The sequence below is a fragment of the Cotesia glomerata genome, linkage group LG9 (assembly GCF_020080835.1).
Source record: "Cotesia glomerata isolate CgM1 linkage group LG9, MPM_Cglom_v2.3, whole genome shotgun sequence".
NCBI classification, from domain to species: domain Eukaryota; kingdom Metazoa; phylum Arthropoda; class Insecta; order Hymenoptera; family Braconidae; genus Cotesia; species Cotesia glomerata.
The window spans coordinates 19,890,562-19,905,939 of record NC_058166.1 but is presented as its reverse complement, the minus strand read 5'-3'; the positions used below and the strand labels follow the sequence as shown (position 1 = coordinate 19,905,939).

Below are 15,378 nucleotides of genomic sequence, written 5' to 3'. Positions count from 1 at the left end.
CCGCATAATTTTGCACATTCAGTTTTAGTCCCACGCAAATCTCCAAATCATCAAATATCTCAGTTGTTATATATATATATATATAACACAAATTTAATGATGCTTCTACAATACTATCAATTTAATCTCTATTCCAATTTCAATTTCAATTTCAATCTATCATATTCCTAATCATCTATACGCACTCTGTTACATTAAGCATTAAATAAATTTTTAATTATTAGTAGTTGCGTTTAGTGTTTGACAACTTAGGCAATTTTCATAAATAATAGTATTTTTTACAATGGTTGGGATCGATTGTTGATAGAATAAGCCAACTTTTCAAATGAATGAACGAATGAATGAATGAATGAATAGTCATGTAGGTGAAACAAAAATATCAGGTTTATATCAGCTACATGTATAATATCAGTATATATGTAGTCTCGAACTAGAAGATTATAATGGTTGCAAGGTTTAGTTAATGTTTGCGAGGACTATACAGGCTTTATAGAGATCTGTATTATCAGTAACAATAGTTGGGAGCTTTTAATCATCGAGACCCGATGGAACGATTATAGTCCATGAAATCAAAGTCGATCTAAATTTCTCCATTTCGATAATTATTCGTTATTATTATTATTATTATTATTATTATTATTATTATTATTATTATTATTATCATTACAAATTTGGAATATGTATATAGAGGTTATAATATATATTGAAAGCCATCTGCACCAAGAATATCATTGTCTCCCAACATCATCAGATATATGTTTTGTGTAACCTATGTGACCCAAGGTGTATAAGATATAATATACATACATAAACTCAACACCTGGTATAATCGCATTTTTGCCTTTTATTTCTTACGTCTTATTTTTATTTATCTTGATTTCTCTGATGGCCTACTTCTTCTCATAATATAATAATAATAATAATAATAATACTCAACACCGGTAAATTATGTTTTATCATTATTTAAGATAATACAACAAATGTTGCATTATTTTAAATATTTTACACCAAAGTTACAAACTCTTATTAATTATACAATTTTATTTTAATCGCTTATGTAGCGGTAAATATATATGAAAAATTCTAACACAAAAACGTTTAACTTTATTCGATAGTTTACTTTGTTTAATAAACTTGAGTATAAATTTAATAAGTTAATAAAACGTTAGTGTATAGAAGATAAACCTTACATACTATTATAACTATAACTGGACAAAGTAATCGATTTAATAAATAAACTTTAAAATTATTATACAAATATACCTCTACTTAATAATTATTAATAATAGCAATAGGGATAATGTAATAAAAAAACAACAAATGAGTACAAATGATTGAAATTTAAAAGCTTATTGTGATTGTCATGCTCTAGGAAGTCTAAAGGTCTAAGTAGAGTTTATATACTACTAGTAGTAGACTAATACATTATATCTTATACTTTGATTATTGTATTTTATCAGTGTAGTGTGTGGTTGTTTAAGTGTTTAGCTTAATAGTATGGGTACGTCGATCCTCGAAAGTTTAAAGGGAGTAGTAAAGTAGTAAAGTAAAGCGCTCAAGCATAACCGAACATTTCGACTGGAGAACTAACTCTCTTCTCTTTTCGAGTACTACTTACTATACTTTTCGATTTACTTGATCTACTTGATCTACTTGATCTACTTGATCTACTTGATCTACTTGATTTACTCAACTGATCGACAGCTTCTCTTAAAGATCTACGGAAATTTTCTGTTACCGTTAACACAAACTATGTTGCACACTAGTTTTATTTTATTTTATTAACAAGTTTACTGAAAAAAAAAAAAAAAAAAAAAAAATTATTTTTACAGCTTATAATATAGAAGAATAATATATTTGTATTAAAAAGCTGTGTAAATATAAGAAAAATTAAAGAATATAATTATTATCTATGGATTATGATAAGAGAACTGAGTATAAATAATAGTAATGAATTTGAAGAAGCAAGTTGGTCATCACGTACCGATTATTATTTTTTAACTTTTAAACTTTTTTAGTGGTTTATCATTGAATTGGCGCTAAAAGTCTTGGTGATCAGAGTCTAGAATGTAAAATGTAGAATGTAGAGTGTAGAGTAGAGGTTTTGTTCTGGAATGGTGTAACGATGGAATACATGAAAACCCAGTTGGTTTTATAGGAAGAGACGGTAGAGGTAGAGGCTGACGAGGACGAAAACAAAGACAGATAATGAAGGATAGAGAATCAAGGTTCACTTTCTTGTCCTTGTGTACCGAGCACCGAGCACCGAGCACCGAGCACCGAGCACCGAGCATCCTATCCATACCAGTACCAAGTTTAAGCGATAGAGTAATATGACCGAGTGAGTGAGATGGAATGAAAGTGATAAAGGGGGCGCAACCGTAGGCTCGGGTTTCTCACCGATTCACCGATTCACCGACTCACCGACTCACCGGCACGGCCACACGACGGCTGCTGACGACTCCAAGCTCGACGCTAGACGCTCGACGCTCGACGCTCGACACTAGACGCGCCAGTTTCGGTTTGCCGCTCACTCGCTACGGATGTCGTTTTTCCTTTTGCGTGATGATATTTTTTTTTTTTTTTTTTTTTTATTATTTATTTATTAAGTTATTTATTAATATAGATTTAGATTAGTTTAAGATATTTAGTGATTCTAAATAGTTTTTGTGCAGTGTATGTGTGTTTTTGTTTAAATATATGCATTAAAAAGTGTGTTTTGCTTTATTGGATTACTTTTAACTGGCAAGGTAATTTCCTAATAACTAATAATTTATTTTAATAATAAAATTTACTTGGTTAAATACATAATGTCAATTTATATATTTCCTTTCTAATAGGAATTAGAATTGAAGAATGTACAATATCAAGGGGGTGGTTATTTAAAATAATACATATTTAAAATCCCCTTAAAATCCGAACTTGGAAAAAAAAAAAAACAAAATAATAGAGTAGATGAAGAATAATCGATAGTTTAAATAAGTTAAAGACAACTTATATACAAATTTAAAAGTTTAAACTTTTATCGAGTTTACTAATGATACTTTTTTTTTATATTTATCTTACAAAATAGACTATAAATTAACATAAAACTTTGAATGTAAACAGTTTGAGAGCCTATAAAGTACTCTATACGTTATAAATAATATAATAAATACAAATAAAATTAATTTGGGAATTTTAAATACTACAAATTGTATTATAATGTATGGATGTATGTAATGTGCGGAAAGAGGAGAGAATAAGGGTAGCACGGGGGTGTGTTATTTGTTGGTTAGTTTATTCACGCGTGCTATTTATAAAAGACACAGGGGATGAGGGGATACCTATATCTATCTCGAATCAAACGCAAAATGGTTAGGCTCGTCAATGAGGGTATTCACATATTCAGATATTCTGATATTCAGATAGTCAGATAGTCAGATATTCAGATATTCAAGTGTGGTTTGTTCCCAATGTCCGCGTTATCAATTGCAATTCATTCGCGCGGATTACTCCGAATTACCTTTTTGGTTTTAAGTAGATAATTATATTATGTTAATTTTTATTTCATTATTAACATACGTCACCCTATTTTCATAAATTAATTATTTTTACTTTAAACGCTTCATTGTGTGAATTTTATATCAATTAACACAATGAATTTCAAAATTTACTCTTAAAAATATTGTATGATTACTAAAACAACATAGACATCTTTAATAACTATCAATAACATTAATTTGAATAAACTTTATGAAAAAATAAAATATTTCAGTTATAATAGCAGTGAGTAAATGTAATAATAATAATATTATTAATTTAATTAATGAAAATGTTAAAAAATGATAGTAGTTTAGTTAGCATATATGTATTCTGATTTTTCACTAACTAAACTATATGTATATATATATTGATAGTGTGTATGGGGGAAGGAAAAAAAGGGAGGGGGATGATAATCGTACTCTCAGCTTCAGCATATAATGACGTCGGTCGGTCTTTTGTCTGAGAACAAACCGGTTTTTAAATTTTTTTATCTTATCCAGCTCAACTCTTATGTTCTCTCATTTTATTCAGCTCGCAACTAAACACATTGCAGATACCAGATACATTATTATATATACAGAGCACCAGACTGAGCTCGTTTCTCGTTTCTCATTTCTCATTTCTCGTTCCTCGTTCCTCGTTCCTTGTTGCTAGCTGTATGTTTTTAGTCTTTTAGTCTTTTATTAGTCTTTCAGTCTTTCAGTCTTTAGTCGTTTACTCGAGAAATAAAATTAGATTGAAAGTTCAAGGCACACCACCAGATATATAATAATAATAATAATAATACGGATGAACCACGCGATATTATATTCTCTATCTGTAGCAACTAAATCACTAATATAACTCGTCATTTTATTATTTTCATTTTTTTTTCTCCAATCATCATTATTGCAACTATGCCATCTACTTTTATTTTATTACATATATTTATAGTTATAAATATACATACAATTAATAATTTCTCACGTCGATTGACTGCATGATGTACTTGGGAATAATCGCCGTGATATTTCCCTCGAGATATGTATATGGATATATATCCATGAATGTCTCTATATAGTACAGAGCGTTGAGAATAGAAGATGAAAAAAAAAAAAAAAAAAAAAAAACAAAACAGATGACCGAGGGGAATATCCATACAAATAAATATGTAAAATAAATTACTTTTGATAGCAAAAAAAAAACTTGGTAATTATTTTATGCGTAAAAATTTATTGCTGAACTGTAAAATTATTTTTTTAGTAATTTAAATATTTTATTGTCATATCATGTGGATTTACAGATCTGAACAGGTTAACAAAGCCTCGTTAATTACAATTTGTTGAATTATATTATGGCGACAGGTGTCGGCCAATGAAAAAATGCTATTTTTATCTACTATTGGTGTTAATATTTTTTTTTTTTTTTATGAATATATTAAATCCAATTTAAAAATTTTTTTTTTATCATCGAACAATTTGAGAAAAGAAATAAAAGGTTGTGGTCCCTTATTTGCGTGAGATAGTCATGTTTGAAAAATAAAATAAAAAATTAAAGTTAACATGACTCAAGAAGCCACAACATGCTTTAAACGTCTTCACACAACTAAATTATCATTTAAAATTCGCGGATGGGTATATTTAGGATTAAATGTTGAGAATGTAAGTGGTCTATAGGTCTAATAGGTCTATAAGGTCTATAAGGTCGGTAAATCTCGATAGGTGTGTTGGGTGGTAGTGTTTTCGCATTTTTGAGAGTCTGTAAAGCATATTGCAGTGTAGCAGAAACAATTTGGAGGTTCAAGTTTCGAGTGGGCTCAAGAAATTCAACACCTTGGTTTAGTTGTTTAGTTGGTAAAGAGCCGGGTGTATATAAGTATATATATGTATATGTATATAGTAGTTGGTAACAAACCCGTAGAAGCAAATATAATGTAATGGCGATACTGGTTTGCCTGAAGGAACAACGACCGGCTAAAGCTGACCAGAGCTCTGAGTGAGTGAATGTTAGTGAATGTGAGTGAATGAGTCAGTAGAAAACGACTAAATGTATATAACAAGTAAATCTAAACTAGACATTGGACGAATAGCCAGGTAGACGTTTATAAACGACCGGCACTAGCAGCAACACCGCGTACACTTAAATACTAACACACACATACATAAATTTTAGAGTAAAAGTGTTGGAATCAGCTGGAATTACCTGGAACTACCTGGAACCACTAGAGGTAGCCAAAGGGAGGAGAAAAGGTAGATGTTAAGGTACGCTCGTTCGGTTGTTAAGGTTGTTAAGGTTGTTAAGGTTGTTAAGGTTTATAATAGTAATAGGAAAAAATCTTTTACTCCAATATAATAATACAATATACTCTGCGTGAATTCATTGTTCAGGTACTACGTTAATTTTGTCTATAATATTACATACTCTGTAATATAAAATTTCTGAAGGCTGGATCAAGGTCTGATAAACCTCGATAGGGCTGTCTAGCCTTGGCATACCTGCCACAAATTTTCTTGTCCCTACTCATACTATGTAAGATAAATTTGAGAAGAAGATTCATACAAAAACTTATATTACCCAGAGCTAGAATTTAAAACGTTTAAACGCTCCGAAAATCAAACTCTTCTGTATCATATACTATATTTATTTATTAATAATATTTTTTAAATAAAATATGTATGGTGTATGCTGGATAAAAATATAATAAACGTGATAAGAAACTGACACGAATAAAAGTTAAATAAAAAAAATCAAATTAAGCTTTTAAGAGGTAATAATAAATTTGTTTATGATTATTTTTCTCTCGACTCTTGTGCAATGACAGCTTTGCGGTTCACGGATAACACGAATTTAATACCCACTTCTTTTTGCTCGAGAACTTTTTTACGACTTTGACCTCATATTAAACTTGATACGTACATGAAAAATTTTTTTAGGTGAACATCCACTGTGCTCCGAGACCGAGAATTCATTATTACTTTTTTAAGTTTTTATGTACTTAGATTTGTCTTTTACCAATTTAAAATGTCTATCTTTCAAAAATTAATAAAATAAATATAAAGGTATACATATATTAATCTATGTAGATATATGTATATATATATATATATATATATATATATATATATATATGCTATATATATATATATATATATATAGATGTAAGTTAGGGGTTTAGGGGATGTTGCTTGGATTATGGGCACAGCTGCCGCGACGTTAATAAGCTCTATAATACGGTATGTGCGGTGGCCCGTAAGTGCACATGCACACAACATACAATCTTATTTTTATATTAATTCATTTAATGTTTTGTTTCAAAAGTAAAATTTTTTGTTTTATTTATATAAGCTCTTTGTCTACTTTGTCTACTTTGTCTACTCACTATATAAACACGCGTTAGCTAATTCATTTTTTTTTTACAGTTAAACAATTATTCATTTCCACGGTTATTCAATTTATCCTCTTCATAAAACATTTATTATTATTATTATTATTATTTAAAATTTTAATTAAATTTTGTTTTATTATATGTTAAATAGTATTTAACTAAAATACTTGATTATTCATACTATAATATTGTCTAGTTTATTCTCTATTCGCTATTCTCTATTCTCTGTATGCTGTCTGAAATTGTCGAGTTACTTCATATAATATAATCAAAGTAAAGACAAAAGTAAAGAGTACGTATGATACATTTATATATATATATATATATATATGCTGATGTAAGACATGCGAGAAATGAAAGTGTACAGATAATGTAATAATGTTGAATAAACATTAATATAATTTCAACTATTATAAATAAATAAATAAATTCTATATAATTATTATTTCTGATTATTAAAAATAAAATAATGACAAAAATATTTATTATATATGGATATATGAACGTATGAATATATATAGATATGGTTCACCATAGATGGGTATGGGTTAGAATGGCTCTGGTAGAATAAACCGCAGCAATCTAGCGTCATTACTACCATTACGGAGCTCGTTAGTCTCATTTATATTCACTCTCAAAAGTTATAATGCACCAGATATAGTTATAAATATATAACAATGTGGATCTGTAATGTATGCATATATGGATACATATGTGCAAGTTCAAGTGTGCTGGAAACAACTCTTTACATTCTTTTCCGCTTAAAAGTATATTTCTCTGCTGTATAATAATAATAATAATAATAATAATAATAATAATAATAATAATAATAATAATAATAATAGTACATAAAAAAGATAAATACTAAATAATTTTCCATTGGCTTTTTATAATTCTCAATTTTTCTTATAAAATGATTATTATAAGTTTGAATCTTTAATAATTATTAATATATATTAATATATAATATATAAAAATTATAATTTTTTAAAAATAAGAATAATATAATCCTGATTTTCATTCGTTGGTGATTCTCCGATGGATAAATACCGAAGTAGAGTATACAACCGTACCCTAGTTTACTGTTTTATTCGTTTACTGATGGTATTAGTTTGCTCGTGTGCAATGAATTTACCTATATGTATATATTAAAATACTATATACATCCAGGGAAGCAAAGTCGTCTCAATCGAGAATTCAACCAAGTCAATGGCCTCATTCGTAGTAAGAGAATATCGAGCCCGTAGTTTAAACTTCAAAGGTCTCTCATTTTCTTTTCTTTTTTTTTAATTTTTTTATTCGTTATTCTCTGTCTTTTAGTCTATCTGTCTCTGTATCTCCTCTCGCCTAGAGCGTCGATCAGACAGAAGCTACATCGCTGCCAGCTATGATTTTCATTCTCATTCTTATTATTATTATTATTATTATTATTATCATTTTCCTTATTTGTATTATATTCTTTTCGTTCACCCACATCTTTATCCTTATCTTTATCTTACACTTTTTTTTTATACTTGATAACTTTCAAGCTTCATTATTTTCACAATATTTTATCCATTTCACTATCCATCAGATTTTTATCAATAATCGGTGTCAAATATATATTTTTTCACGATCATAAAATTTATTTATTAATATTTAACCATTCAAAAAGAAGAAAAAAAAATTAAACTATAATATAGTGGAGCATTCTTGTAGAGAATTTAGCTCCATTGAGAATCACCCCAGTACAATAATATAATATTACTTGCCCTTATGTCGTGTTGTACATTGTACATATAATATATATAATAGCATTGTGCTTGATTGAAGGTCGTGAGCAAGTTTTTCCTCTATCAAAAATACATATATAATATATAACATAGGATAGTGAAACTAAACAAGACCACACGGTTTCGCCCATCGAATTACACATTCTCTCCTTTACTCTGTCGATTGATCACTTCGATTTATACAAAACTCGCTATACTAGATATATACATATATATATATATATATATATAAAAACCATCAGACGTACAGTAGTGGAGCCCAGTTTATTGTTTATTTGTTATATATAAATATACATCATGTGTGTGTGTATTAGTTGTACGTAGTTCAGTTTAGTTAGATGTATATATATTCGATTCGACCAGTTGTCGCCGTATGTTGTCGAGGGTGTCGAGTTTATTGCGTGCTACTGCGATCTACCCTAGATATCGGGCTTTGGCTTTGCCTTATTATGAGGGATCAGATGCCTATTGTTGATATATATATATATATATCTACACCAATGTGTTTTGCAGACGATGATTCATCCAAAGGTACCCTCTCATCGGTAGTAAACAACATTGTACATTGAGTATACCAAAGATCGTTTTTCGTTTTCACATTTTCTTTCCTCTATTCTTAATATTCAACCCTGCTGCTACTACTGCTACTGCTGCTGCTGATATTATTATATATATCATAATACCAAGATCAATATTGCTAGATTTATGAATGGAAATTTAGCTCTCTATACTCGGAAAATCCCCCAGTCTAATCTTATTTTTAACGATGTACTTTTGCTTCTGACAGTAATGTTTTTTCTTTTTTTCTCAATATTATTTATTACACTATTATATTCTACCAGCTGTCATTAAATATAATACATCTATCTATCTGTTATTATCATTTTTTTTTAATTAATTAAATAATTTTTATAAATATTATCTAATTTTTACGTATAAATATTGAATAATAATTAAAAAGTATATTTTATTAGACTTTAAACGATCAAAGCTCTACTTTTTATGTTATTTTTTATATAAATATTATAGTATTTTAGTCGTATCGTTATAACTTGCAATGGCGTCTTGATTTTCTTTAACATTTTATCTTATCACTGAACATATTTGCTCATTTTTTTTATCTAAACTTTTTTTTCTATATATAATTATACGAAATATGTCACACATATTGCGTTAACTTTTACTGTTATTATTGACTGGATCAAGCTTAAAAATTTTTAATCGACTTTATCGATTAGATTAGAATTTGAATTAAGAATAAATATTAACTTTAATGATAGAGATCGAATGTCACATCGTTTATTTATAAGTATGATATTACAGATAAGTATGATAAATTGTATAAAATATGTATATTAATACATGAGTTTTAAGTTACTGAATATAATTGCTTTTTTATAATATATAAAAATATAAGAATAAGATAAAAAAGAATATATATTAGGTATAGAAAGTAAAAGATCAGAAAAAAAAATCAGAAAAGTTGTAAAAAAGCGCAAATAACTTATGCTACTACTAGTAGTTAAGGAACTTTAGCAAAGGTAACATATGTGTACCAGTCAATTCGGTGAATTCTAATCTTTTAGAAGTTGGCAAGTTCTTACACGATGTCGGAGTTTAAACTCAGCTCCGTATTAGGATCTTAAACTTTTATCTATAATTTTCATTACTGTAAGCTGTGAGCTTAAAGTCATCGATTTTCATAAGATAACTATTTTATTTTTAATGATAATATTATTTTAACTCGAAAAATAAAGGCAATAATAATTTATAATTATAATTGATGCAATTTTAAGTATGGTGGAAAATAATTTAAGTTATAAAATTAATAAAAACAAATTGAGCGCGTGAGCATGTGGTTCATGTGGTATGGTAGCGCGGTAGCCGTAGTGGTAGTGGTATGTAATGCATAAAAGATTCAAACGTAAAACGCGTTTACTACGCATCAGGCATACAAAATTTCTTCTTTTACTCTTTTACTCTTATCTGTGGGGGTTTTATTAAAATAACATTCTGAGAAAAGCAATATATATTTTTTTAAAAATTGAGAATTTAGAGAGTCACGTATATAATAAACTTATATGTTGTTGTTGTTGTTTTTTTTATTTATGAAAAAGTGTTTTATATTATTGGAGATGAGTTGTTTACTACGAGTATTATGTTTTTAATATTTATTTATTATTAATTAAATGAAGATTTATCAAAAATAATAAGTTTAAATATATATTAATAACTTTAAACTAAAATGGATAAAAAATATGATAAAAATATAAAAGTTTGTTGCGTTAGCGTGCAAGCGAATTTATTTGCCAAGAGATCAAACTCGATAGTTTGATTCTTTGAAGTAGAAAAGAGCATAAAGCAGACTAAGACCCTTTAAAATTTTTTTCTTCTTTCTTAAATAAATATACATATTGAAAAATTGTCACGTATATTTTATTAAATTTTTTTTATTTATTTATATTGGTAGTTATATAGCAATCGAGGGAGCAAAAGGCGAAAAGACGAAAAGGCGTTGTTCTGTTGGGTAACGCGATTTTTTTATTCTATGTTAATAAAAGCGGTGAGCTGCACTATGAGTTGCATGCAAATCAACTACCAACAGAGCTATTGAACTATGGAATAAAATATATATATAGTATTTTGCTTTCTGTTGGCAAACAATTTAACGGAATAACTATAGTTTTTTATAAATCCCTTTGACTCAATCTAATATTAGGCAAAGATCAAAAGTAACTTGTGTAAAGTTTTTAGGTGTACATTAAAAAAATCTGGAAAAGACAATATGTATACAAGTTAGATTAGACTATATAATATGGGTTTAGAGGGTTATAAAATAAACCGCAGTTAAGCATGAGGTGTTGCTCCAAATAAAATATATGTAACATGTCCAAAAATAATGTTATTATCAGGCTACTGTTGACTTTTTAAAAATTTTAAAAATTACGTGTGAGCTAAACTTACTCTTTAATTGATATACTAGACAAGGGATTCTTGGGTTATTGTAAGATTGTTGGGTTGTTGGGTAGTTCTTCTGAATCCCTGGATACCTTTTCCGCCGACGAAAACCGCATTGCGCGACTTCCGGCAGTTCTTACGCCTTGTTGCCTTGTTGCCTTGTTGCCTTGTTGCCCGCCTCGTTTCTCTTTCCGCAGTCTCTTGGTTTATTTATTTTATTCAGTTTACTCAAACTTTGATTCACCTGGTATGGTCTGAAATTTTTAAAAATCAAACCCCTGAGAAATATTACTGAAATTTATTTATAATTCTAATAATTCAATATACTAATAGGGAGTAAAGTAAGACTTATAATCTGTACTTTGTACACTTGATATATCCGATATATTTGGTGTAATGTGCGAAAGGATGCTAACCTCACCAAGTAAAATACTACACACTACATACTTCAGATGTATAGTAAAGTATAGAATGTACACAGCAGCATCGATATATAATGGCTTTTCAACTTTTACTTGTATTGAGACTAACGGTGAAGGTATATTGTATATGTTATACATATTATGGTTGCTGAAAAGACGGTATATGTAATATATAATCCACCACTTAGCCACATGAATTTTTTTTTATCTTTCTCTGTTTCTTTTGGTACCATTGGTACTCTCGGCTTTTCTGACATTCTGACATTCTGACCTTCCCCTTTGCCGGTGATCACGTGGACGGTGTACTGTCTACCTTGAAATATCCAACATCCCGCTATATGCAATACATACAACCAAAGTGTATTCATCTTGTATGTAGAGTGAGTAGAGTGCAACAGTGGTGTAACCAGCACTTTTACTCCACTTGTATACCACCAACTCTATGACTCGCACACTCCACTCGACAGTTTCAAGAATTCCACGGTAAATATACACCATCAACTAACCAACCAACCAACCAACCAACCAACCAACCAACCAACCAACCAACCAACAATAACAACAATAATACTCTTTTTACTCATAAACCGAGTGCGATACGAGCTGAGTAGAGCCGGCGTAGCGGGAGGATTTCAAAAGATAAGAATGGAATACTCAAGTTGACGCTTGACTCTACAATGCTGCACTGTTGATGTGTTAGTGAGTTATTACGAATATTTTTGTTTTATAAATACAAACAATCTCATTTGTTTATCATATTAATTTATAATTTCATTCTTAATTACTGTCATTGATTTATTTTTTTTTTTTTTTTTTTTAATAAAACTTTTCTCAAATATTTATGGAACGATTATTGTAAAGTAAAATAAAGTAACTACAAGATCAAGTTAGTATATGTCTATGTATATCAGGTAGTCTAATGAGACTTCTTGAAGGTGAATTTACCCTGAAGCTAACCATTAAACCACCAGCACATATAGTATAGAGCGTAGCATAGCATAATATAACACACAACTGTTGAAATATTAATATTAATATTAAATTGAGAAAGCGCAGAAAGCTTTACCAAAGTTTATCCGAGAATTTCTTAATGATTCATCATAATCTATTATCTGTCGATGTACTATATTAAGTATTGATGGACTAATTAATTTTGTTACTTGACTATTTAATATAGTCTGGATAGAGCCTATTATAGGGTCTAAGCTTTACGGTGATTTTGATTTTTAATTAAACTTTATTTCTCTTTCCCCCTCATTTGTATTTAACTTCACTTGTAGTATATAATATCTATATCTATATTACAAGTGTCTGTAAAGCTACGTAGAAGGTGAAAACGGTGTGATAATCGAGAGAGCTTTAATCGTCTGTCAGATCGATTTACATGAATTTTATGCTATGTACTACAAGTTTGAGTCAGGAAATTGTGACCCTAGCTTTAAGATATCAAGATACTGAGATAAGATACTAAAATTAGATTTATATATAATATCTAGTAAAATACTACATTAGTAGTGATAGTTTTACTCAAGACTCATCGTACAGTTATTATACTTGCTTCTATCTACGTCGATACTATATGCCTAAAAACTCTATCAAGAGTATATATTTAATATAAATATAAATATATAATAATGTAATATGTAAGCTGAATAAGATTGCCGTAAAGCCACTTTGACTTTGCTTATTCTTCTTGTTCTGCTTTTCCTGTACCCGCTTAGTTCTCTTTACTTATTTCTTCTTAGCAGAGTATAACTATATACAACCAATGTTGGAATAATCTTTTTTTTAAACCGTCAAACAGACGCGAGTGTAAATCCTTGAGCTCTCAGGACGCCAGAGAGTTATTTACCGAGTGGATAACCCACACCGTAAAACTGCTCCTGTCGTGAATGCTCGATGTAAGTCGAGGTAACGAGACTGCTGTATATTTGCACTGCCGGACAAGCTTGAAGAAAGCATTAAGAAAAATAAAAATTTTAAATATCTAATGAAAAGATTGCCGTATTTTATTTACACAACCCCAACCAACGACCAGTGTAATTTTATAATTATAATTAAATTTATATTTGTACAATAAATAAAATTAAAATTTTATTGATTAATTCGAATTTTTAAATTTAAATTAAACGTTACAAAAAAATTATTTATTGCTTAGAAAGTAAAATAATCGTTATTAAAAGACATTAGTGTCAGAACAATAAATTTGAATATTGATCAAAAAATAACCAAGCTGTTATTGAAAATAAAAAAAAAAAAGTAAATAAATATTTATCTAAATAAATAGAAATTAAATTAAAAGCTGTATACATCTTTTAGCGCTTTAGCTTTTTAGCTTTTTAGCTCTTCAGCTAATACTCTATAAGGTTATTTTTAAAATGAAAACTGGTATGCCGTACCAGGCAGGATGATGCTGGATGGTATTTTAGTGACAGCCTGTTGTTTGTCTGTTCGTCTACTCGAGATTTTCACTTTCGGATGGATAAACTTACGGATTATCAGCAACTGTACCGTATAAATATAAATATAAATGTATATATGTACACTAGGAAAAGAAAATTATATTGATAATATATACATATAAATTTGTTTGCTGAAGCAGACGGTGAAATGTCAGATGCATCAGCTTAACCACCACTTTAACATGTGTGTGAATACTACTTTATTATATTAACATTAATATAAATACAAAGTAAATAAATAAAAATATATACCGGGTGATATTATTTTATGATAAATTGTTATTTTTATAAAAAATATATACTCCAAATAGTCATATATATTTATATTTATTATAAATTATAATATACTTTTAATTCTTTTATATAACTGTTACGGGTGAAAGCAGTATATAGTATATATAACTATCAAGTATAAACTTTATTTATTCTCATATATATATATAGTATAAAATCCCAGAATAAATAAATGACAAAACGATACACTTGAGAGTTTTATAAATTCAACATACCATACCATACATATTTTCCTAAGATGCTTTAGAATTTTTATTTTTTCAACTTTCTGTCTTTATTTTTGTTTATCTTATTTACTTAATAAAATAATACTATTCCTTTCTTTATTAATTTTTAAATGAAAATTTAATTCATTTCAACTCTATTATTTTATTGTAAAAATATAAGTATGCTATTATTAATAATAATAATAATAATAATGGGAGTAATATTAAAAATAAATTAAAGAAAAAATATCAGGAAAGATAACGAAAAAAAAAGATATATCTATATCAAGAGTCATATGCTTCTTACAAGAGTTGGCAGTGGTGGTGGTGGTGAGAGCAGTACACCATATACCAGTCGATTCAAAACGCCCTATT

At 28.5% G+C, this 15,378-nt stretch overlaps 1 protein-coding gene across 6 annotated transcripts in view; it reads left to right on the top strand.

The window, feature by feature from the left end:
- The first annotated feature begins 2,449 nt into the window (after positions 1–2,449).
- The window catches only part of LOC123272006 (fat-like cadherin-related tumor suppressor homolog), an 81,038-nt gene continuing 68,109 nt past the window's right edge, over positions 2,450–15,378 (top strand). For 5 of the 6 annotated variants that reach the window (XM_044738584.1, XM_044738581.1, XM_044738579.1 and 2 more), the window contains exon 1: positions 2,452–2,750. The gene's annotated coding sequence lies outside the window, so the exon portion shown is untranslated. Of the gene's footprint in view, positions 2,751–15,378 lie in introns of all 6 variants that reach the window. The other variant, XM_044738582.1, reaches the window with a different exon arrangement.